The 26,739-nt window shown below is 38.6% G+C and overlaps 1 long non-coding RNA gene across 1 annotated transcript; it reads left to right on the top strand.

Moving 5' to 3' along the window:
• The first annotated feature begins 159 nt into the window (after positions 1 to 159).
• LOC142036731 (uncharacterized) lies at positions 160 to 25,795 on the top strand. The gene is made up of 3 exons (XR_012652215.1): positions 160 to 930; positions 3,200 to 3,379; positions 24,309 to 25,795. It is a non-coding gene; the product is annotated as an uncharacterized LOC142036731 (long non-coding RNA).
• The last annotated feature ends 944 nt before the right edge of the window (positions 25,796 to 26,739 follow it).

The raw sequence follows: 26,739 nt of genomic DNA, 5'->3' as shown, positions 1-26,739 counted from the left end.
CTGACACGGCGCCTCGGGAAGGGAGGGAGGGAGCGGGGCGTGAGCGGCGGCGGGGCGGCTGTGCGGGGCCGGCGGGGGCCCGCGAGCGGGGGGAGGAAGAGGAGGGCGGAGTGAGGACGCGAGCAGGGGAAGGGGCGTGCGCAGGGAGGAGTGTGCGCGGGAGGCGGAGAGGGGAACGGGAGCGTGCGAATTTCCTTCCCGAGGCACCTTCGCCTCACGCCGCAGCCCCCGCGGGAGGGGGCAGCCCTGAGCGGGGAGGGGGGCGGGGGGAAGCCGCCGCGGAGCCGATAAAATGGTGCGTGTGAGCGGCGGGGCGAGCTGATCCAATATGGCCCCCTTCGCTGGCAGAAGCCAATCCCGGGCGCGTTTACTCTGGAGGCTCCGGCAGAGGCCGGGCCCGGGATGCGGGGCAGGCCCCGCTGCCGGCGTCCGCCCCCCACTGAGAAGGCCGCCGCGGCGCTGGCTGGAACGGCGCCCGCCCGGAGTGCCAGCCCCCGGGCGGCGGGGGGAGCGGGGATTTTCCCTGGGAAAGGGAAACTTGGAGCTCCGGCACGTTTCCGAGAGGCGCTTACGCAGTCGCTGTCGGCGGTTTCCTCATGACGAGCGCGGCGGGCGGCCCAGCGCCTCAGGGCAGGGCAGAGCCGAGCCCGCCTCGCCGCCGGGGCCGGGATTCCTGCCACGGCGTTACCTCTCGGGAGGAGGGCTCCCGCGGCGGCCCGCATGCATGCGTTCGTTCTCTTTATTAGAGTAGCGGGGGTGCGTTCTACACCTCCGCTCGCGGTACGTCGCTAAGACTCTCTCTCCTTCTCTCTAGGGAGAGCCTGTGTGACCAGGAATTCGGTTAATTTGACCTATTGGTGGCATCCCCGGGTTTTGCATTGAAGCCCAAGTACTAGCAGGGAGAGCAAGGAGAAGTCCCGCCTTTCAAAGGTAAATAAAGGTGGACATCAGACAGGGCGAGCATAACCTCAGGTACACCGGATCAAGCCACTTTCGAATGGATCGCTTGAATAGGCTAACAGGGCACGCGTTCCTACGAGATTAACTGTGAGCCTTTCCCTTTACATAAGTTGTTTCAATCATATAAAGCGAACTGCATCAAAAGCCAAGTATTGATTTCAAGATCAAAATTTAGAAGTAGCAGTTGACAAAACACTTAACATTCGCATTATCTGAAGTAACTTTTGAAGAGTCTTGAGCTACAAAGTAGTTACACGACTCCTTTCCCTGTAGCAGGAGACCAGAGCGAAAAGCTGGAGGAGCGAGTTTCTAGCATGGTTGAAAGAATCGCTGAAGGGGCTTGCTTGCAGTTTTAGCTGTAGTGGCAGATGAACAGAAAAAGCTCTTCAGGTGACCAGTTACAGAACTCTTGCTGAGTTGACCTAAGGACTAAATTGAGAGTTCCAGCAATACAAGAGACTTCCCAATCAGAGTTATCGACACTTGGATATCAGGCCTGGGAGGTCTGTATGCACAGAGGTAATGAAAAACCTCATCCTAAGGCTTCCTTCTGTAGTTTGCCAGCAGGAAACTGGGGATATACTTCTAATTCTCTCCAACCTGTTGCTTCTATATTTAGGATATCATTTAAGAGAGAAGTTTGTCATTTTACCCAGTATCAGACTTCTTGTATATCTTATGTGCTTAATTATATATTGTAATACGTTAATTGATTCAGGGTTTCTAAATCATCAGAGCTTCTGGAGATGCAAGCATAAGGTAGGTTCTTATTCAGCATTAGTTCATAAGACAAGCCTTTAAACAAGCTACTTTAATGTTTTAGCTTTACAGCACATTTGTCTTTCTCCTCCTCTCTTAATTCCTTCATGGCTAAAACTTCAATCTTGTTCTCAAGCTGTTCAGAAAGACTACTGTTAATAGTTAAGCTAAAGTTTCTGTACTCACTTTCTTCTTTTTGCCAGCCCTATAGATTTTTCTTCTTTCTAATTTCCTTCTCACTAACAATTTAGAGCAACTTCAAAAAATGAACATACCTCACAGGTGGTTGGTTTTTATACTAGTGGTTTCTAAAAGAAAACACATATGTCTTTGCTCCTCTAACCTCCACAGAGAAAGAAGCAAACACTTTTATGGAAAGAAGGCAGCCTTTACCCTTTTATTAGAATTAGCCAGCTAATTGTAGTACTTCCTTAATAAAGCTTTCAACACTATTTTAACATTGTTAAGGGCCCTCAGCTGTAGATAGTGTGAATGGTAATGTCATAAGTTGAGAGCACAGGCTTAGAATGATAAATCACATGAATGACTGAAAATAGGACCATGTGACTGGTTATTCTGTTGCTCAAAAGGACATTGAATCTCATAAACACTTAATGTCTGGATGGATCCTCTTAGAATTTAGAAAAAAACCAGCTTGCTTAAATGTACAGAGTTAAATGTTGATTTTTTGGTTTGGGCTTCATTTTCTCAAACATGTCAGTATCTCATCAGTTTTGAAGATTGCTTTTGTGCAGTGTTGAAGTTTCGTTCTATCAAAACTTCTGCCACTTTATATCACCACCCCAAAATCCTACTATTGTTTCAAATAGTTGTAATTTTAGCAGGTTTTATATGTTTTGAGATCTCTGTTTTCTCAGCACCACTACTTTACAATGTAATTATATTGCCTTGATCTGTCATAGCATACAGATGACTCTTCTAAAATATTGGGTTTCGTAAGAGTGGAAGAATACTTTGTCCCTTCCCTCCTTTATTTTCCATAAATATTTTTCTTCAGATGTTGCATGTACAACAGAGTTAGAACACATGTGGTTTTTATGTTCTTGACTCCCACAGAACTATAGCAATTTATTCTGCCTTAGGATTTACCATGTGTGTGCCTTGTAACACATTGTAGCCCATAAAGGGAGAAGTCTGTGTACTCAAAACAAGGGCACTCATCCTTTATCCTTCTGTAAGCATGGAATAAAATTTTCCAAGACAAAACAGCAGAGGAAATCAGTTGTTGCACTTGCCTGAATTCCTGTACATTGATTATCCATGGAAGTTGCTGCAGGTGTATTCAGGTCAGGGCTGGAATGAAGTTCACATGCAACTGAATCAGCTGCTGAGATTCCACTGTTGCCAGAGTGACTGCTTTGATCCCTCTCAGTAGCCACTCTGTGTGACTTGGGAAAGCAAAGAGCAGCTGTCTGCACAGATTGCTGCTATTAGAGCAACTCCTCATATGTCTTTGTAGGCACAGTCTAAAAGCCTGGTAGGAATCTGTGATGCAGGTGAAGACTTATAGTGCCATGCAAACCGAGCCCTTGCTGAAGTGTTTTGGCTGCTTGGTGCATCGCCTCTGCAACCTGCAGCATGAGTAGGAAACAAAACACTTTCTCCAGATGACTTTTGGAGCCATTAACAACTCTGCAAGGTGAGTGTAAGCTCATGTCATTTTACTTCTGAACACATTCGAAGTCATAAGTTCCCAGGCAGTTCAAATTGGGGAGCTCTGCTTGTTTTGTTGTGCCGTTGGCTAGCAGTTTGTACGTTTGTTTGATCTGGAATGTACAGTGGAACTCCTGCAAGGAGCAGCTATGCTGTACACCTGCACATGTGAAACACTGCAGATGCAAAGTAAGTATATGGAAGCAGATGGTTTCTCTCGTGGCCTTGCAGAGGCAGGTGTGAACCACGGTATGGTTGTAAGTCTTTTTAGATTAGGACAAAATTTAATTATTTTGACTCTGTGTGTGGGAACAATTGTGTCCAAGGGTATGGATCAGAAAGAGAAGCTGTAATTCTGAATATAAACCTTTCATATTGTGATAAACAACTACAAATTAAAATCTGTTTGCTAATTAAATGTGGAAGTAATCTACTTTGTAAGATGGAAATCTCTTGGCAACTAGAATGTTTTACTCGCAGGATGGTATGTCCTAAAAGTTTACCTGACTGCTGGATACTACTGATGTAAATTGATTAAACCTGCAGTTAGGATATCAAAATGCTGATTTCTAAAACTGCTTCCGTTGCTGTTTCCTCAAACACCTACATCTCTAGTTCGATTGTCTGGTTGCCACAATGACAGCCAGTGACAAGTACACTGTTAATTGATAAAACCGTAATGATAGTACTATAATGAGGTCTGTCATGAAATAGGCAGTGTGAAAGAACATTTTAAATCTGATCTTACCGAAAAAGTATTTTTTTACTAAATTGTGTTTTCATTAAGAAATCGAAAAAGCGTATTTGGGGGGGGATTGCTGGCAGTAACCAATTTTAGGTTTTGTCAAAGGTTTGCTGCATTGTCTTTTGAGAGCAGAGAAGTTCATATCTTAATAGGCTGAGGCCAGTTTGTGAATCTGGGTGTTGAGAGTTAGGAGATTTGTGAATTGGAGTTGAAAGTGTGGTCTGTGAAGATCACGTTCAAAGAAGAGAGGTGATACAGGACCTCTTCTAGGCACTTGTGTTAGGAAGAAAGTAGCTCTTTAAGGCCAGAGTTGGAGGTTTTGATGACCAGGTGGAGCACAGGACTGAAGGCCACCTGACTATCTTTGGGCTGCATAAGACAACACTGAAGCCTTGCAATAGTTTTCTGTGGAGTGGTTGAATGCAGAGGAGTTTCCAAGAAAGAAGGAAAACAGTAATAGCTGTAGAAATAGCAGGTAAGAGGTTTTATTAAAGCAGAAGCATGCTGCAGATACTCTGTTGTCTTTAAAGGCTAGAGGAAGCCTGGAAGTGGCTTAATGATCTGATAATAGGGTGAGTATTTTGAATTGTGCTACTAAGTAAGATGCTGAAGGGAATGCAGTAGTTAGAGCCTTTTAAAAATGCTGTTTCCTGGTTTTATCTGCATTTCTCTTCTCTTTGTTTCTATTTATAGAAACTGAATGGATATGCCATTACTTGATTTTTGAGTGTAGAGCTTAGAGTGTAGTATTCTCTGTGAAGTTTTATGCTGTTAAATATTTTTTACTAAGTTTTATTTATTGTAGGACTAACTATGTTTTTATTATCCCTGGCGTGGCTTTAAAGGTAGCTGGAGTTGTGAACTGCTGCTTGACTTTGGGAAAACTTCTAGGATATTCTTAATTAAGGACTAAGTAACTCTTATGAGGAGGAGAAAGGAGAGGCAGAGCATATGAGGGATTTGAAGTAGAGGTGTATTTTTTGGTTTTTAGTAAAAAAAAACTGTCCTGGAGGTGTCTGGCTCCTGACTGTGAGATGGTAACGGGTCTCCTGCTGGAACTGAATTCTTTTCGCTGCTGCTGTTTTCCTTTGCTTTTTTCTTTGTCAGTAGAACATGCGAAGAGCTGGTTTTAGGTGGTGTGAGATAAGACTGTCTGGTGGAAGGGATATTTACGTAGTTACAGCCACAGGGTTTTCTTTGTAAAGATGGATAGAGGATTATTGGTAACAACTTCTCCCTGTTGCAGGTTTTTGGTGTTCTTACTCGTGAAAGTGATAAGCACAAACTATGGGAAACTCAGATACATGTTAAAGATATAAAGCTGTGATGAAAGTTTGGTAAGGACTGGGAAGAAAGGGCACTTTATGTGGAGCTTTATCTAATTCCAAATACTACATAGGGAAACTCCTCAGTTTAAAGGAGGCTTAGAAACTCTTCAGGTAGTTTGAGTGTACAAAACAAAATGTGAGTAACTAGTTTGTTAGCTGTTGTATTCTGGGACTGTAGTAGGGAAGGAACTGTCCTGAAGGAAAAACAAAATTATAGTTAAGGACAGTTGCACTATAAATAGGGCTCCTCATCATAATTAATAGGTTTGTGGGACTTGCCTGTGTAGCTCTTGAGGTTCTAGCTTCAGGACTGTTTTGCAGTCCAAAACTAGCTGTGAAATCAGATAGTATTGTGGCCCCTTAAAATTGTCAGAAAACATAGTAACATGTGAGTACTGGTATGACTTACATACTGGGCTCTCTCAGGCAGCTCTGAAAATTCAGCTGGAAATACTGTTTTATGTAACGTGGACATCCGTAGTAGTATGCGTAGTGTTATCAGTTGTGAGCAGCATATGAAGTATGTCCCTAAAATGTTAAGTTTTAATGTAGTAGTACTTTGGTGTAAAATGCTGTTTGTTTCCTGACTTTGTGAGTTATACTGCCACAAAACAGGCAACAAACTGTGAATATTAATTATATTATGCTTTACTCTTAATTCCCTTTTACTCTTTATGTGATACTAAGCCAGTGAAATAAACCCAGGAAATTGACTTGTTTCTTATAGTGCAGCATGCATGTATTGTGTCATGAGAGTCCTATCATCACAGATAGGTGTTTGAAGAGTTTGGGTTTGATATCTCAGTTTTGTGCGAGGCATTCATTTATCTGATGTGACTTGATAAAGCAGAGCATGACTGAGAGGTATGAATGGGTGCTCAAAACCAACCATACAAGACTGCTTTTTGTTACTAAGTATAGAAAGCTTCTTCTGCCCTCTTGTGGTCTTTGTACAGATATATTTTTGCTCTGAAGCTGTTAGAACATTAATTTTCCTTTAAAGTTGAAGTTTTAGCTGCCAGTAAAGTTAAAGATGTCCTTATTCTGGTAGGCCAGAGCTAATGTTACAGGATATGGAGTATTTTTCTATGATAAAATTACTAGCTTTATGGATGACAGGAGAGCAGTGGATGTCACTTAACTTTTGCAAAGCTTTTCACACTGTCTCCTGCAGTATTCATGTCCAAGTTAGGACTTTATGCTCTGAATGGGTAGATAATCAAATGCATGGAAAAGTGGATGATCAGGCGTGGAGAGTGTGTAATACTCTATACAAATGCTGGTAACAGAATACCACAGGGATCCATACTGAGACTAGTTCTGTTTAATATCTTTATCAATTGCTTGGAGGAGTTTGCAGGTGATGTGAAAATGGGGGAGGACCAGTTGATGTGCTCAAAGAAAAGACTGCCATTCAGAGAGCTAGACAGGCTAGAGGCCTGGCAGGAAGGAACTTGATTTCCTGAAGCTTGTTTTCTAATACCAGATCCCTAGAATGTCTTCAGAAATCTGTGTTATCTTGAACATGTTCAGAAACTTGTTTTGTAAATTTAAATAATGTAACATGCCAAACCAACTAGTCAAATTCTTGTTTGAGAAATGCGGATTATCATTGGTTGCTTTACAAAACTTGCAGTGAAGCTATGAAGCAGTGATTCAATCTCTCGTCAGTGTTGGCTTCAATAAGTAAACCTCCAGTTTGCACTGAGGTGATAGCCAAGTAATCATGAACCTGAAAACGAGGATGTGTTCTTCATAATTCTGTATTGTTGACTTAGACTAAAACTCATCTGCTCTCCAACAAATTTAAAAGAAAAAAAGTTAATTTTTTTTGTCAGTCATGCATTGCATTTTTAAAGTGAACCATTTTCCATTTGCTTTTAATTTGATACATGTGGAAGCAAGATCTGCCGTTTGAGACCTCTGTAAAATAAATTTGGTACTATGTAAACTTCATCAGTACCATATAGCTTGTGCAAATTGTTGTCTTGTGAATTCCTAAGGTATCGTGGAGTAACTGCTAATATTACCAAATTCTGTAAACTGTGTAGTTGACTACTTAAAATATACGCACTGCAGTAATTTACTTGGATCACCTGCTCTAGACCAGAAATCTTGTTGATCTCTATAATACATCTCCAGAGTGGCTCTGTGTGACTGCTGTGCCTGCCATACAATTTTCAGTAGGGTACTGATTGTGAAACTTCTAAACCAAAGAAGTTTTACATCCATGTGCCCCGAAGTATCTTCTCCTGAGGACTGATACGAGGTAAACTGTGTGGGATTCAGCAGTCATTTAGCGAAAGTGATTTAGGCAAGTCCTAGTAAAGCCCGAGTACTGCAAGAGCCACGCAAGCAGGCTGCAGCCATCCTGCTCATCTGCAGTACTGAAACTGTCCAAGAGGGAGCTGAAGGCAGAACAGAGATGTGGCTGACTGCCAGTGGTTTTAGGAAGTCAGAGGAGAGAAGTTTTGTTTCATTGGGGTTTTGCAGCAATTTGGACCCGTGTGCCTAAATTCAGTTGAAATAATTCTTTGGATCTGGTCCTAAACAAATTAAGTTCCTTTGGACCTTGACTCTCTGGGCTGAAGTCAAATATTTAACATCTGCTTACAAGTGATTAATTAATGTGGTAAGATGAACTTTTAAAGATTTGTGAGTGTTCTGGCTTGGATTTCTTGTGTTAAGCTTCATTTCTGTGAAACTTCTTTAACGGTCATGAAGTGCAAGGATAGGGTGAAATTAAACTTAAAGGCCTTTTTAAATGTTACGTGTGGAAACCTTACTGAAACAGTTACGTGCAGCTTAGCCTACTGGTGATTGTCTTTCTTCAGTGGTTGACTATTACTGTATGCAGTAAACCAGATCTATGCAAGGGAAATAATAAATTTGAGGTTTTTAGCAGAATATTTATTGGCATATAACACGATGTCACTTTTCAGAAAGTTAATTCTGACGTGTACTTCCTAGGCAACAGAATCAATTGTAGGGTACTGTTTCTGGTCCTTCTGTGTCACTTGGTTAGTTTTGTATTGGTGCCCTAAAACTTTAGTAAATTTTCAGATATTTGTAACTGACCTTGTATTTTGTAATGCTGTGGAATACAAAAATTGACCTTGGGATGACTGAGAGTCAAACTGCTGACTTTTGGTGAACTTCTAACTGTAGTTTACTAAAAACAAAATCTTAAATATTTGTTCTATCCAACTAGCTATGGATATGCATTGCCTATACAGACTTTTATCACTATCTTCTAATTGTTCCCTATAGACATCTAGGAATTAGGATTGCATTTTTGCTATACTGTGTTTGACTGTTCGATTGCTTTTACTCTCCCTACTACAAACCCTTTTCCTTCCTTTTTTTAACTTCTACCAATAGTTACCTTTCCTTCCAGTCCTTGTGATAATGGCTCCAAGAAACTGGTTTTTAGTTTCTCCTTTTTTGAAATTAGGAATAAAGAAATCGTTCTATTCAACTTTTTACTAGGTTCAGTGGAATTTAAATTTACTTTTTTTTTTTAACATGAGCTTCTTTATCTGTTTCAGAACTGTTAGATGGAGGAGGTGTGTGCATGTATATATAAATAAAGTAATCTTTTTAGTAAGTGCTGTACTTCTACTTGAGAAAAGGCAGTTTGTAGCACAAATGCTGCCCAACCCTCACAATACCAATGCTAAAACTACTTCTGCAAAATTGAGATTTCACTGCTCACAAGAGGGCACTGCAGCTTTACTTTTGTGCATGTTATTGTGAGCAATGAGATCTAGCAACAGAAAGGCAAATAATACTGTCACTCTCCAGCAGAATTAATTTTTAAACCAAGCTCTTATCAATAAAGATTGCCAGCTCTTTTTTAAAAAAAGAAATTAAGTTATTGCAAGTAATGCAGAAATTGGAGTTGAGAGCTTTGAAATGGAATGTCCTTTTGTCAGCTTCAGGGTCAAAGTATTGTAGCTGGTGATGACTGACTAAGGCAAGCTACATAAAGAAATCTGTGATCTCATTTAAAAGAAAAAAAGGAAAGATTGTCTGACTGTAGTGAGCTAATTTATTTACTTATCAAAGCCTTAAGTGTCATTAGACAGCTCAGTAGGCAAGTCATCCTAAGAAGAGTGTTCACTTAGTAAAGATTAATTATAGCCTCCAGCATATCAAGTTTATTATGTCCAATAAGTATGGCAAACAGCTGGAGGAACATGTTTGTCTTTACACTCGATAGCATTCTCTTGCCTTAAGGTCTGACTCTTGAAAGAATTATTAGTTGTTGTGGGTGAATTGTTCCTAATTCTGCAAACTGGTTTTTGGTGTGTATTTAATTCTGTGCTTTAAGGAAAACAAAATGAAGGTATTGGGTGTGATACTGAAGTTGTAAATACCTAACTTTTTAAATATTGTCAAAATGAAGGTATTGGGTGTGATACTGAAGTTGTCAATACCTAACTTTTTAAATAGTGTCTGAACTCTGAAGTGGAGTGCTTTTTTTGTATTGGTTACCTTTAATCCACGCATTCATTGGATTTAAACTTCTGGTCTAGAATGGTGTTTCTCAGTGGAAATATGAAAGACTGGCAACCCACAAATGGTTGGACTTTTAGGGTCTACCTGCTGAAGACATTAATTTTAACAAGCTAGTTTTACAATTTTCCATAATGACTCTTTCGCTTCCAAAATTACTTCCCGTTGAATGACATAGAAACTCATGAACTCTAGGTTACAAAAAAGCATATATCACTGAAAAGACAAGGCAGGTTTGGAACCAAATTCTGTGAATAGCTAAAGGTGTCATAAAAATCTCCTGAGAAAAACTGTACTTTATATATAATGTCTTATATGCTTTTGACAAGTATATATACTACGGGATTATAACGGGGGGGGGGGAGCTGGTAAAAGCTAATGGAGACATTCAAATATATAATGCGAGAAGAAAGATTACTGAAGAAGTGATTAAGAAGTGGTGTAAGGTGCTTCAGTAGAGTAAAGGAAGCTTCTGATAGCAAAATGAATTTAAGATCTCAAGAACAGGATTTAGCTGAAGAATTAATTTTTTTTGATGCAGTGCTGTGAAAGTAATGTCAAAGGAAGATAATTTTTGGTTTAAACAATAAGAACTTCATATTGGTGAGAGGTAGGGAAAATTATTTTGAGGTTTGGAAGTTAAGCAGACTGAGCTTTCAGGATGGACTTGTTGCAGTGCAGTTTTGAAATGGGGAGAGCAGTTTTAAATAAGAATGTGTAGATAAATAATGCATCAAGAACAGATAACAGTCAGTGGGTGCCTAGTTGAGTCTTTTTTTAATGTTGTATGACTGCTGTCTATGGCACATGAGTGTGACTTACTAAATTTGATGTGATCCTATGTGGGAAGCAATAAATCACAGTAGTGTGTAATCTAGGCACTGACATTGCTATGATCTAACTTGAAAGTACTAACCAGCCTGAATAACTCACTCCCTCCCGATGAAGAGCTACTAAGTCATGATTAAGTCTGCTGTGTGAGGACTGGAATCTTGATTCCAGCTAATGAGCCTAGTTTGCTAACAGGCTCATGCTCTAGATTTGGAAGTTCTGCTTCAGTACCTTGTCCAATGGTACTGTTAAACTTGGACTCTGTTGCTGTTCAGACCTGTGTTGAAGTGGACTGTTTCAAGGTAGTGCTTGAAAGAACTTTAATTAAACAACAAATTAATTCAGAAGCTGTGGTTTTGGCTGTTAAACCCTTCTACTTGCAGCAAGAATCTCTGAACCCTATTAGGTAAAGCATTTATTTCTGAACTGGAGCTGATAGGCAACCTTTTCCATCACTTATGAAGAGTGGTCTTTAAAGCTGAAATAGCAAAACTGAGTATTTCATGTGCCCAACATTCTTGCTAATGATAACATTAGGAAGATATTACTGGAACACAAGAAAGAAAGAAAAAAAAACCTTCCCCTATGAGACAGTCTGCCCCAAAAGAGAACACAACTACAGGAAATATTTAATAAAATACTAGAATGTCTTACTTTGCATTAATAGAAGAGCTTCAGGGGGAAAAAAACCAAAACCAAAAAACAACAAACCATTAAACCTATTGTCAGTATGTTTTTCCATAATTCAGTTTGTCTTTAGAACTAAAACATCTATTCGAAGGTCTGTGTTGACAATATATTGCTGAGGTTTGTGGTTTTCTATTTCAAGCTATAAATGACCCTACAGGGCTCAGGTATTTGACAAGCTTGGGAGAAAAATAGTCCAGTTGTCTGAGCTTATTCACATATGTTTAAGTATTCCTGTATTCATTTGATTAATTTAACTCCAAGTTGAAGGGCTAATACACATTTCATGTCCCCATACATTCCACATGCCTCTCTTTGGCCGTCACTAGTCCAGTCCTCTCATTTTGTGTACTGCCTCTGATTCTGTCTCTACAGATAATCTTGTATGGACTTTTTCTGCTGAGAAATGATCACTCAAGGTGCATCTGTGTTACTGTATGGAACAGCGCAGTGTTTAAGAGGGAGGCCCTAAAGGATGGAGGAGGCTCTGCTTATTTGGGATACAGACTGACTCATTTTGTAATCCTAAGGCATGGGTTGTGTTGTGTTTCAGTGCAAATTAGTTCTCAGGAATCCTTGGTCTCTTAGTGTGTGATTACTTTCTCTGACACCTATTCCCTTGAGACTTCCCCTTTACCTGGCTCAGCAGCTACTCTTAGCAGCTTACCCATTTTCTCTATTTTCAGTAGCTTTGCCTGTTTTCCCTTTTGTTTATTCACCTCTGTTTTGGGAGCACCTCCCTACCTCTTAAAAATGATTCAAAATGAATTGTGAGGTGTGTTCTGCTTGGCTCAAAGAGCAAATGGCCATGAACAGACTGTCTGCTGAAATCAGGTTCCAGTGCCTTTTGGGAAGAGCATTTTGGCCATGGCGTATTTTCTTAGCATGTGTAGTGCAGTTTCTACAGAAGTATCAGGGTAGCTTTCCTCATGTGTTAGGTGGCTTATTTGCTCTGTAGTAGCTGCTGACTAAACTCTAGAGAAAAAGATCAAGGACTTCACCAGAAGGTGTTTCATTAAGTGAGCTGTGTATTGGGACTCAAGTCTTCTGGTTTCTATTGACAGAACTGAGTAATTGGACTCCATCTCATCAAGAAATAGGTGAATTTGAGTGCAACTGATGGAGTTGACTTTGAATCTAGGTTTTTCTGGAAAGTTAGGGTCTGGTTCTGCAGAGCTGAAAGGATTGATTCACTTCATCAGCAATCCTCTATAAAGTCTATTGGTCACATGTGAAAACTTGCCAAGAGATGCAAAATAATAAAGAAACTAATTCTCAATTGCCCAGGTCCTCTCTGGTTAAAGGAAAACTCCCTATAACTTTCTGGTAGTACTGTGAAATCGCTACTTCTGAAGCTTATAGGTCAACAAGAGCTTTCTTCCCCCAAATTGTTTCTGATTAAAGTACTATAATCTCTGAAGTAATTATCACTGTGGTGATAGAATTTTCATGTATTGTTGAAAAGTAAGTGTGGCCATATTGGTTTTGAACTTGTGGTTGAAAAGCCTAGCTTGATTTATTTTTAAGGGTTACTGATGCTTCATAGTAACTGAAGACCTTTCCATCCTGTAATACACTGTTTATCACAGTCATGACCTGTCACACTGATGGAGGGCTTGGCAGGGGCAGCACACTATTTTTCTGTGTATTTATCTGACACCTGGAGCATGTTGCTAAAGCACTGATTTCTCCCCTAACTTGTCATGGTCTCTGACTGAAAGCACTTGTGTGACCTTTGCCAACCAAATTGCAGACATCTTTCAGTATCTTTATCTGCAGAATTTTGTTATCTGTTGTCTATGGCTAAAATATGTCCATGTCATAAATCTCCCAGTAGAAAAAAAAAGATGAATAAGAGGACAGTTTTTCTTTTAAACTTAGTGCCGTGGTTTAACCCCAGCCAGCAACTAAGCACCACACAGCCGCTCGCTCACTCCCCTGCTCACCCAGTGGGATGGGGGAGAGAATCAGGGGGGGAAGAGTAAAACTTGTGGCTTGCGATAAAGACAGTTTTATAGGACAGAGAGGAAGAAAATAATTATGGTAATAACAACAATAATAAAATGACAATAATAATAGTAAAGGAATTGGAATATACAAAACAAGTGATGCACAATGCAATTGCTCACCACTTGCTGACTGATGCCCAGTTAGTTCCTGAGCAGTGATCTGCCCCTGCCCCAGCCAATTCCCCCAAGTTTATATACTAGGCTTAACATCGCATGGTGTGGAATACCCCTTTGGCCAGTTTGGGTCAGCTGTCCTCGCTGTGTCCCATCCCAACTTCTTGTGCCCCTCCAGCCTTCTTGCTGGCTGCACATGAGAAGCTGAAAAATCCTTGACTTGGTATAAACACTACTTAGCAACAACTGAAAACATCAGTGTGTTACCAACAACATTCTCATACTAAATCAAAAACAACACTGCACCACATACTAGAAAGAAAACTAGCTCTGTCCCAGCTGAAACCAGGAAACTTAGTGATATGTTTAGATAGTGTTATAAAAATAAAACTTCAGAGTGCAGTAAACCTGCACTGGGTTGTGGTCTGGCTTTCTAATTTTTTGTTATGCTGTTTCTGACTCCAGAGGTGCTGTTCAGGCTGTTGTTGTCTGTCGTATCTTGCAGGCAGATGCTTGCTGGCATGTATAGTACTTCTAATCTCTCATGTCAGAATGGGATTCTTCTAAGATTTATAACATGTATTCAGCAGTTTTCTTGTTTAATCTTCCAGAGAATGATTTAATAAATACAGACTGGCCAAGTGTGTGTGTATATACAGCAACCAATAACACCAATTAGGTAATACCAAACAGTGATTATTTTAGTTGCAGAAAGTTGAACACACTGTCAAATATGAAGAAAGGCACATAAGTACTTTGTGCTGCTTTTTGTTGTTCATTTAAGTTACCTTCTATTATGTTCAATTTTGCAGTAGTTTAGGTACATAAACTTGTTTTGTAGCTACTCTAAATCTTTGTACCGTCAACTCATATAGAATCTGATTTGTATAACAGCGCTATATATCTAATTGTTTTGTAAGGATTTGTGATCAATAGGTATAACTCATGGGCAGTTGAAGCTTTTGAGCATGAAAGAACAAGGGGTAGAACATGGTTGTTACGAAAATAGCTACACTGGACAAAGCACAGTGGAATGCTCTGTGAGGAAAAAAATAGTGGACAGAAGATATGATTGGACAGATTAAATGGATGTTCAGTCGCTCCTTTCTGTTGTTTAGGAAGGAATAAAAGAAAATAACCCTTTGTTCAGAAGGGTATTGTTGACTATATTGACTTCAATTTATTTTTTTTTAACCTGCAGCTCTTTCATGACTGTGCTGAACTAACAGCACTTTTCTAAAAACCATAACCTACATGCAATTTTTTTTTTTTTTAACCAGTCTCATTGTCAGGTTTGAACCTGCTTGTTTATTTCCAGCTACAGGATTTGACCCCTTTAATTCAAAGGTTGTTCTTAGAATAAATTGGATTGAATACCACTCTGTTCTAGCTTTCCTATGAAAACAAAAACTTGAAAACATGGGAATGTTAAGGTATTGGTCTTGGAATTAATTTCTGAATATTTATCATCTTGATATTCATTTTTAATGTGCCTCATCTTGAAAAGAGGACAAGGCTACTAATTATATTCTTCCATCTGCTTCCAGCTCCTTAAATGTGCTCAAATTTAACTTTGTTTTGGTTTTGATGTGTAGCTAAATCATGGCCCCAGTGAGTTCATGGCAAGTCTTCTGATCTCAGCAAAATTAGTCAGAATTTCAACCACTGTGTAGAAACCTTAGTTAAGTGAATGAATACATGGTTCTGGATCTCAGCTAAGACTCCTAATACAGATGATGCCCTTGGTATGAAGAGTTCATGGATGGCATTTGGATTTGGGTAACAGATTGCAGTGGCTTAAAATAACAAACTCCAAAAGAGCTGATGAAAATATTGAGAGTCCTGATAGCTGATGAGATGTAATGTCATGAGTGGCTGATGTAGAATAGCTTAAGTTCTGATTATGAGTTGATCAGGAAGAATTATTTAACTTAAATACCCTTGGTAATTTGAAGATCTGGAACAGTAAAGCTTTCAAAATACTACTTAAAACCTTGATTCACAGTTTTGCAGTAGGTGTAACATCTTGGCTGGTGTCAAATTTGGTGGCCTCAAGTTGTGATAGAGTAGTGTTGTTACCTTTTTTTATTACTACTTAAGGTTTTTCATCTGGTGACAGGCATCTGTCTGTTTAGGAATGCTGCTTCCCAACCATAAATAGTATGTTTGATATAGCTGCTTGTATTAATGTCTAAAGCTCAATAATCTCTGTAATAACTTCAAATAATGGAGCAACTGGAGCCACAAATAAGCTTAGCTAGAAAAGGTACTATGAAAAATATATTGAGATCAAATTTTAAAAGCTCTGAATAGACCAAACTTGTGGAATTGATTAGTTATTTGTCCTAATGCTTAGCAAGTTATTACGCAGATTCTGCAGATTATTAACCATATAGACCTACCAGATATTGCTCTGTAGCACTTTGTCCACAAAGACGCTGTGTTAACAATAAGACAATATTTCTTGATATATCTAAGGTAACTAAAGCAAAACTTACAAATGAAGAAAAACTGGGAAGTCAGTTGAGAGAATTGTGTGCCTTTATTGGAATGTAGAATGGGAATTTCTGGGCTATGAGTCTGTGCTCTAAGATCCCACTATGAGCTTTTGGGGACTTAAAATAGTTGGCTTTTTATGTTGGTGCTTTCCACCCTGAATTGGTAAAGTTTCCAGCTGTTTCATGAGCCACAGGAAGATGCACTTCCCCCTCATTATCAGCCTGTGCTTTAGTTTGACTTTTCTTCTCTGAGCTCAGCCTTTTTTCCCTATCCTTTTTGTTTTTTCCTTTTTCCTCATTGTGTCCCAAACACGATAGAACCTGTCTCTATGCAGGTTCTATCACAGGTAAAACTGCAATTTTTACATTGAAATCATGGTCTTTGTTCCAAGCTATCAGTTTGCTTTCTGCTTCATTGTTAGAGGAAGGTATACTATTTAGTTAACTATTAGAACAGTCTGAAGTGGAAGTGATCTTAATTTAAAAGTGTGCGTCTTAACGTCTCTAACAGATACAACTATTCACTTCTAAATGTTTGTTCTTATGTCCTTTCCCATGCACTGCTTTTATGTTTATCTTTTATTTGACGCATTATTGTAGGCATTGAGTATTAAAGCCATACTTGAACATCCAGTTTTTTAGACTATTCTGCAATGCTGAACTCTGTAATAGACTATTGATGCTCTGCTCTAATGCATATTTTGGAATTAGGACATATATGTTCTAGGTTTCAGGACTTTTGAAAAACTATGTTTGCAAAGCAAAGCATGTAGAATGCAGAGAGGAAACTGGAAAATAGAAAGACTCCTTTTCAAATTAGTTTTGTACTCTCTTTTTGGTTTGTGTGATAATGGAATATTGTGAGCAATTAGGCAGGAGGGGTGGGGAAGAAAAGCAGGTAAAGTAGCTTGATGTGTCCTGTTATAATAAAAAGAATAGTGTTGTTCTGTGTGTCTTGTTATTTTGTGGGGTTTTTTCCTACCCTCTGTCTACAGGACCTTGTTAGGTGGTAAGCTTTCTAGTAGTTAGCAGTCATTGCTAAGAGGATACTGTGATTTCTTTTTGTGTGACAAACCACATAAGTTAAGGCCTAATGCTGTCCCTGATATTCAAGGACACAAAAGAACCCTTGTTCTAGTAAATCTGGAAGGAAGCTCTGTGTCATCTGGCTGATAGAGAATACTTGTCAGATCGTTAATGGAACTTATTTTCAGTTTGCAGTTCAGGCTAGGTAGCAAGGCTTCCAACGAAACAGAAAACAAGTTATGGTGGATGATAATTTAATGTGGGAAATTTCTAGTGTGTGCTTTTTTGTGCAGAGCTAACCTTGTATTCTGGCAAAATAGACAAAAGCTTAGAATCTCAGGGTCCTTAACTCTATCATGTCATATTGTAGGCATGCTGTTTCTCTATGTCTTTCTCCCTCACCTGGAAGTTGGCAGAAATTTGGCATTTAACAATTTAGTGAGATACATTTCCTGCTGATGTTAAAAAAGCACACTCAAAGCTTAAAGAGTGATGTAGCTCACTTAAGAATTTTAAAAGCTCAGTTCTTAAAATTAGTTCAGTGAAATTGTCAAGTACTATAACATATTTACTAGTTTGACAGACTTTTTTTCAGCCAGCCAAACACAGCTTGTGTTTCTAAAGAGAGAACAGATTGTCGTGGTTCCTTCTCCTTAGTGTACGGAAACACAGGCATATTTGACAGCAACAGAACAGCACGTTAAGATTGAGACACAAAGATAGGCATATATGGATGAGTCTTCTGTTGAGCTATTTACCATCTTACTCTTTTAGGTAAATAAATAGCAAATAGGCATTCCTTTGAGAGTATACTGCTAAATTAATCCTGGATATCTACTAATTAAAAATAATTAGGAAATAGTCTCTTTTCATATTGCTATTTGGATCTTAAACAAGGCTGACTTGACATGAATTTCATAGCAAAATTTATTAAGGTTACTTATCTGAGGTAGGCAGACCAATTCTCAAAGAACCATAATTAATGTAAGTACAGAATGTTACCAGTCTAGTTTAGCCATTCAAATAAAAAAAAACCCCAAAACAACAAACCTCTGATAAATAAAGAGGGATGACAGTATGTACTCTATGTGCCACTGAATGTTTTAATGCTTCTTTGTATTTTCACTGGAAATGCAGAACACGTGGGGGAGGAAGTAATATATTATAGCATCCACAAAATCTAAATATCTTGATTATGTACCTGTGAAGTAATTGCAGTTCATTTTTCTTGCTTGGAAATGCTTGACTGGGTGGATCTGGCTGCTGCTGGTCAAAAACTGCTAGTCAATAGGAGGAAAATCGTAAAAGTACTAGCTAAACACATGACAGAAGGCAATTCTCCTGAAAACGTCAATGAGCCTTGTCATCAGTGTGCAGTGCTGAGTGTACATTATCACTGGAGCAGTGTACAGGTTTATTTCATATTATGGACACATTTTTCAGGCAAGCTAAGGAAACAGTGTGCTGAGCCTGCTTGCTGTGGGAAGATGCAGCTGTTTCTGATGTAGAATTTGTGCACGCAGGGATTCAAATTGTTTGAAGACTGCTGGCTTTTCTCCAAGAAGTTGAGTCTTCCTGCCCAAAACCAGTTGTAGGGTTAATATCTTATTGTGTACGGTAGTTGTAGTATGAAATAAAGCCATAATGTATTTCTGCACAATCCATTTAACTAGCCTGAAATATTTAAACACCAGATTTTGCTTTCCAGTAGACCTATATTTTTAGGGCTCACATCTGCAAAAGCTTCTAATTCATTCCTTGTAGTAATGAGCAAGAACTCTTTCAGTTTAGCTGTTTGATTAGGTGGTGTAGAGGCTTGCCTTGTATATTAGATAAACCATACTTGTTCAAAACTGAATTATCTCTTCAGTTACTGTAACTGCCAAAGCAAGTCAATGTTTGAGCTAGGTACAACGCTAAATACTAGGCTGAGGACCCTGTATTATATGTGAGCAAATTCACCACTTTTTTTATAAAGACATTGGGGGATGTTCCTATGCTACTCAAATAAATGTGTACCTATTAAATGAAGAAACATGAAGAAATCTTTAGAAGTCTTAAAGTTTGTGTTTTCTTTTTTTTTTTCATTAGAGACTTGTAAAAACTAATATGATCTATTAGAACAAATTCCACCGAGAAAAGTTGGAATGAAGATGAAAGCAATCCTTATTCTCCAGAGGAAGCATGACCAGGGTCATATAGGTCACTGTAGGGTCTTCAAAAAAAAAAAGGGGGGGAATTTAGCTAAAGCTGTTAAGAGTCGCAAAAGATATGTGCTAGGTGAATGGGGATGCCACATTCATGTGTGTTATGTGACTTCTTAAGCTGGTCTCTCTTGCTTGTTTTAAGTTCTCTCAGTCTATCCTAGGTAAATTGGGACCCAAAAGTCTGTTTCTTAGTTCCCTTTTGTCTTCATAATAAAATTCTTCAGCTACATTTAAGGCATTGATTGTATGATTATTACTTTATGATTTAAATTATCATTTATTCAAACATTAAGTGCTTTGCAAAGGTTGTGCCAGAAAGCGTTCTCAATCTGCCTCTCAAGAGCTTGAAATGTTTCTTCCATTACTGGATTGTATATCTGTAATTCATGTAGCTGACTCTTTTCATAGTTAACTGGGTCACTATTCCTAGACTTCTTAAAATATTAGAATTTTAACACAGGAGTTCATAAACTACATTTTGAGAGACATGCTCTTTAGTCAGTTTCTGACTTCTTATTTTAGGTGGTTTAAAGCTTTCACTTCCCAGTCAGCTGCTTCCTAGTATTTCCTCAACCAGATTAATCTGCCCTCCTTGTGGCCCACATTGCTTATAAGTGCATGTTGACTGTCACCTTTAGACTTGTCATGGGACTTCCTACAAAGGTTTTGAGAGGAGGTTTTCTTCTGGTTTTAGGGGAGATAGATGGAACCTGTTCAACTCAAATCTTGGGAGAAGCACAATGAAACTGAGACTGCTTTGTAAATGAGGTCTACTAGGCAGCCTTTAAACTTTGGAGATGATGGGCTAGTTATGAGATGAATCAGGTGATCTCCCTTACTGTCATGGGAAATAGAGTATAAATATACTCAATTAAGACAACACAACATGCTCAGTAATATGTTTCAATGTAGAGTTTTCTCTGCTTTCAGGGCACTTCCATAAAAGCAGTTGGTCTGTCGAATAAGTAGACAAAAGAAAGAAGTTGTCTTGCAGTTCATTTATAGAAAGTATCTTAGTTAATTTATTCAAAAATAGTGAAGTGGTCTACCGTATGGTTAAGTTTAGAATACTTGCTCATTTGTCTGGCTGTTATGCACTTCCAGTTTTGAAAAGGAAATACAGGATGGAAAAACTAGTGTTATTGCTATGGGAACAATAATGTGCTGCAATTAAAGAGAAGCTAGTGGTTGCTGTTTAAGTTTGTAGCACATCAGTACATCAACTGTTGATGGATACTACAATAACGTGCAGTAGTAGAGGGAGGCCAGAAACTTTGAGAATGGGATATAAGTATAATCAGTGACACCTTAAGCTGTTTTCAAATACTCTTATATAAAAGTGCTTCTGCATTTATTGTCCAGTTCTAATATATGATGCTTGCTGTCTGAAATGCACTGAATCTTAGGCTACTACTACAAGCAGGGCATTAGTACTTTAGCTGAATGATGTCTCATTTTGAAGAAGCCAGTTTTGGAATTTTTCAGTATTTTCAGGGATATAATGGAAAGTCTTACAAAAAAAAAAAAAATTCCCTTTCAACAGAGGAAGGAGTAAATGTGTTAAATCAAGAGGTGTTCCAAAGAAATACCTGACTCTGAAAGCTGGCAAATCTGTGTTTGCCCACTATTGCAAACAAAACTGAACTAGAAGTGGAATGCAATGAGAGCAAAGTAGTCTTAAGTATCAGGACAGTGTAATTATCTAGGTACCTCTTATCCATAAAAAGTTAAGACAGTGTCATCTCTGAGCATGTCTTATTTTTATTAAAAGATACTGTGATAAGTCCTGTAAAATTGTAATCATTAGGTGCAGCTCTTGTGACTACCGTAGGCTGTGTAATATTGCACAATCAACGTAGTTTTCAGCTACCATCTAGTGGGGAATTTGAGATAGTGTTCTGAAAATGCAGACTAGTAAACACTCCAGAATCATTAGTACTTTTACAGGTATTATACTTTGGGGAACTGATGAGATTTTTGACCGATTGTAGTCCTTACAAGTAAGACCATTCTGACTCTTAAGGCCTACCTGAATTAAAAGGAGGAACTATAGTAAAGTGGATGAAGCATACAAATGGTGAAATGCAGAAGCATAGAATTGTATTCCTGGATTTTCCTTACAAAACTAAAACCGGCCCACGTCCCTTTAGAGTTTGAATGCTTCCATCTTCCTCTCTTACATTTTTGGAACAGGCATGCTGGATTAAGTGAGTCTGGCAGATAAAAATTCCAAAGTTGCTTTGTCATCTAACATATACATACAATTAAATGGAAGAGTAAAGCACTATGAATTAAATTTCCAAAATGGGTACTTAAACCTGCATGTACCTCAGGTATTTTTTTTAATGAAGTATGTTTTTCCTGCTCTGTTTACTTCCCAATGCTTGTAGAGGTAAGTGGTTGACCAGGTGTTCCTAATGTTAGTGGAATAAAATGGAGGGTAGTAGTGATGTAAACAAAAAAATAACTCTTGCTTAATGGCAGTTACTAAAAGAGAACAAACAACATGAGTCTCGAAGCAGAGAGTGATGTTGCCTCTGGTGGTAACTGGTCAGAGGCAGTAATCCAAGAAGCATATGGAGTCAAACTCAGTGTGGTGCTGTTCTGACTTGCTTCAGATGTGCAAATCAGTGATCCTCCCTAATTTGGGGCAAAAAGAGTGCTTCCTTCACAGAATCTTAAGCACCATGCAGCAAATTCAATAGCCTCTGCCTCAAAAGGACTGAAAATGAGTTTCCCTATTTATTTCCATTGAACATCTTTGAGGCACGTGTTTACCTTGTTCTTCCATATTAACATCAACTTCCTTTCACACTAAGACAGCACACCTTTAGCATCTAGTGATGAAGCTTACTGATGCAGCTTTCACTATATCTAGAAGATATGGGCCTACTTAATCCCGTACAGCCAACCCGTGCTTGTCACTTACATTAAATGAGTAGCTAATCATTAAAGGAGTAGTGCATGTGTATGGCTTCATTTGTGGTGGACCTCAGTCTGACAAACTACGTGTAACGACTTCATTTGTGGTGGACCTCAGTGACAAACTACGTGTAGCGACTTCATTTGTGGTGGACCTCAGTCTGACAAACCACATGTAACTTGTAAGCCAAGCTAACTCCCAAAACCCGCTTACGCTGGACGTTCCAGTATTGCCAGTAATAGTAAAGATGACTGAACAGGGATGAAACTCATCCTGGTTTAGAGGGTTTGGCTGAAATGCACTGGTTTTGTACTGGAAAGAGAAAATGGGGTCCTGGACTGTGTTTAAAAACAATGAGGGAGTAACTGCAAAATGTTCTAACACAGCTATAGCTCTGCTCTGCTTCTTCCCCATACTTCCATTCAGATTTTTTTTTTTTCTTTTTTTGAGCTGCTGGATGCTGCATGCCCTTTGATCAGCTGAGGTTAAACTAGCTCTAGCCTTGGAATGGAAATGATTCTTGAACTTCCCTCCTAAATTATTTCTTTTCTGACTTGGTGGATGGGTCCTCTACAATTATCAAAGTTCTTCAGACGTTGTTCTCTGTTGATCCCTGAGTATATTACGGAGAATTGCTGCTCACCTTCAATGCATTGCTGATTGAGTACTGTGCAGGAGGGAGGATCTTCCTGCAGTCAAACATGTTTTGTGGAAGCCCCTAGGATACACGTAGAGCTATAAGTTGTACTACTGTTGAATGCTTCTGTACTACATAGTTCTGTAAAATAGTGGCATATTTTGTTTAGCTAAATACGTGTCTGCAGTTAACTGTTTAAAAAAATTGAGAAGGCAGGTTTTTTTCATGGGGAAACAAATGTCTGTATGTACCTGAGGGTACTAAAGGCTTGTAGGTAGTTTGTAGTAGATGATAGCATGAGCCAGTCACTGTGAACTTATCGTATACCACTTACTAGAAAATTTTGTCTGCTGGGTTAGAATGTAAGTTGGTTTGTTGGTTTAGAATCTGGTAGAGATGTGCTATTTGACATGATTGAGTTTTGAGTGTATGCATTCAGTCTTGCTTTTCAACTGAAAACTTCAAGATACTCCAGCATTTGAGTGATTTTGGGTTTTTTTTTTGTTTTGTTTTGTAATTCTTAAAGCTGAGATTCAAGCTGATATTTTGAGAGGGTTTGGGCATATGGACTTCTCACTTCTGAGAGACTAGCATCTCAGGCAAAGTGTCTCCCAACTCTGGGGGCTTTTTCTTGTGGCTGGTAGTAAGAAAAACATTTTATGAGTAAGCTTGAGAAGATCAGAAGTTGTTGCATGGTGCTAAAACGAGCTCTATAAAATCTCCTACTTAATAATGGCTTTGGTAATCACTCTGCTACTGTTACTTCACAGCTGTGTTGACACGGAAGCCTAATTTGTCAACAGGAAAGACATACCAATAGTCCAATTTTTTGTTACAAAAGCTATGTTTAACATGATAATTTCATGACTGAAATGAGGAAACTGGATTATATAAGTGAATCGAGCAAATTTTTTATCCATCAAGGAGTTCTATTAAAACTAGCATTGGAACTTGAAAGTTGCAGACTTGAAGCCATTTAAGCAACAGGAACAAAACTGTGGAGGTATTACTGTTTATTTATAATACCTGGTAGATATATCGTAGTATAGATTATGATCCTGAAGATGTTTACATGATTGTACAGACTTGTACTTTGACAACATAAACTTTTCCCTCTAGCCAGACCCTGTTTCCTAGTACTGAGCTTTAGGATGTTTAAAAGTTAAAATAAAGTGGACTTCCTTGGGCAAGGCAATAGTGAGTTACTCTGTTAAGAAAAAATATTAATGAAGAACAGTTTCCTAGTCTGAAAACTTGCTCTTTATTAGCCAGTGCTTGATTGACAGGATCAGTGGGTTGTCAGAGAAACCAAACATGCTTGCTTTTAACAATACAATAGGGAAGGCTATTTAGCTTGGGTTCCTTTCCTTGTTCTTCATTTCTGCAATGCAGGGAGCCTTCTATAGACATCCTAAGAAAAATCCTTTCATTGACTGTTTAAGACCAAAATGGGCTGCAATACCAGTAGGAGCACGACAGTAGTGGAATCTGTTCAGAAGCCTGGAGGACAGCCTGAGGAAGAAGAAGAAAATGAAGATCCTGGCACAGAAACAACTGCTGATGCTATCCAGAATTTAGTTACAAAGAACAGTGCATGCGACAGAACAAGCTGAAATTGGATATTGATGTGCTCCAAATACAGACTGTAACTATGAAGCAAGCAACTTGTTTATTGGCATTTTGTGCTTGAAGGGATTGATCTTTGTGTTACTGACACTGTGGAGTTAAAGGCAAGTTTCATATTGGATATCAAGGAAATCTGTGTTTACAGACAATGGTGTGAGATTGCCATCTAAGCTGATGAATTCCCTGCAATGAATACTCAGGGAAAACTCCGTATGTTGCATGAGAAGCCTTGCCCTCAACATAGCCTCCTGGAAGCTTGGGCTGAATCCAAAGTAGTCTCACAGAAATCAATGAAGCCCTAAATCTCAGGCATTAACTGAGTTTAAAACAAAACCCAAAACATATGTGTATGTATCTCTTTTAATTCTCTGACTCTGAAACAGTTTCTATTGCAATAACTTTTAAGTATAAATAGTAATAACTTTCAGATTATTCAACAAATGTAATCTGAGAAACATCTCACAGAAATCTATTTTAGTATTTAAGAACTGAAGTACATGTTAAGTTCTGTCTATGCTCAACTGTACAAGTTGAAACATTCACCTATCTTCATATTTACTATATAACTCTAATGTGTCTGATCATAATGAACTCTACTGTAGCAGTTTAAAAATCCCGATTATAATCCATTTTGATTCTACTTGATGCAAAGACTTGCAACAATTTCTTTACAGTTCTGTGCTTAAAGATGTAACCGAAGTAAATTACTGTTCTAACAAGGCCTATACCATTTGTATTTTAGGTTGATGGGAATCTAGCTAAAATTTACCTGTTAGATATTTGGTTCCTTCCATTATTATTGTCTGCACTAGAAGATGTACATATGCCAAGATACACATTGGTGGTGTAGATTTCTTTGTGGACTAGCCTATACTTCTAATTGTTTCTTCTAATAAAAAGAAGCCTGACAGTTCTTAAAGCTCTTTCATTATTTAAGTGCTTGTGAATAATGCTTATGTATATTTGTTTTGAGAAGATGTAATCTGAATTGTATGTCTATTAAAAATGTTGAATGGTGTGTATTTCTTTAATGAAGGTATAAAACTTGAACATATAAACAGAGCTTGTAACTCTAGATAACTGGTGTATTTGCAGAGCTGAATGGTTGCTCTATAATAGCAGTGAACTTCTGGTGTTTTTGATAGCTATACATAACAACTGAAGAACAATAAAATCTGTTCAGGAACCCTGTTTTTATAAATATGGCAGCTTTTAAAGTTATTTGGGTTGCCTATTAATAATCTGAGCCTGGTATCTGGTAGCTATGCCGGAAGAAGGTAAAAATATCTTAATTGCTTTGAACTAATATAGGGAGCCTGCAAATGAATTGATTTAAAAAGTATAGTGAGCTGGAAAGGAGCTTCTAGCTTTTTCTAAATTCTGAACAAGCTCTAGTTTAGTCATGGGACATGACTTTGACATGGCTTTGACTCCCAAACAGGCATATACACAAAATGCTTGGCTGTCCGCTTAAATATCTGAGGATGAGCTGTTTCTGAGGGATGGTGGTATATTGGCTCAAACTGAGTGGAGGACAAAGTTTGTTTATTGAGACAGGTTACTTTGGATGGTGGGGAGGTCACTAAAGACTAGAGTTTTTTTGTTTATCAACTGTTGAGTTGTTTGGGGTTTTTTGTTCTGTCCTTGAATGATGTATCAATCTGGAGGCAAAAATGATTCATTAGGTTAGGTCAACTAACAAGTAAAATCCTGTAGGTGAAAATACTGTTTTTCTTAAATCAAATACTTGGAAATACTTGAGACATACGTCACTCATTTGTGTTTAGAAAAAGTAGTATTTATCTCATATTCATGTATCCAAACCTCATGCAATTAACTGTAATGTTATGTTATACCTGTAAATGACAAAATTAACCTTTGGGAAGAGGAGGAAGAGTAGATGCATTTCTCCAAAGGGTCTGTTTCTTGCTATGTTGGATATCTTACTAACATGGAGTTTTCAGTCCAGTAAGCAGTCTTTCAGTAAATGGCACTTTATTTAGTACGCCTATTGGACTTACCTCAATTTGCATTGCAGGAGGGATGAGTAGGAAAGAGATACGAGGTCTGTTACTGCGTGCTGTGATTTTTTTCGTTATATCCTCAAGAGCCAGTGAAGAAAGCAGAAGTTAAAGGTGGCTGGCGCTTCCAAATAAATGTTCAACAATTGTCAGAATTAAGCCATAGTAAGAAGATT

This window comes from Buteo buteo, chromosome 11, assembly GCF_964188355.1.
Source record: "Buteo buteo chromosome 11, bButBut1.hap1.1, whole genome shotgun sequence".
Classification (NCBI taxonomy): Eukaryota; Metazoa; Chordata; class Aves; order Accipitriformes; family Accipitridae; genus Buteo; species Buteo buteo.
This window is presented reverse-complemented; position numbering and strand designations above follow the sequence as displayed.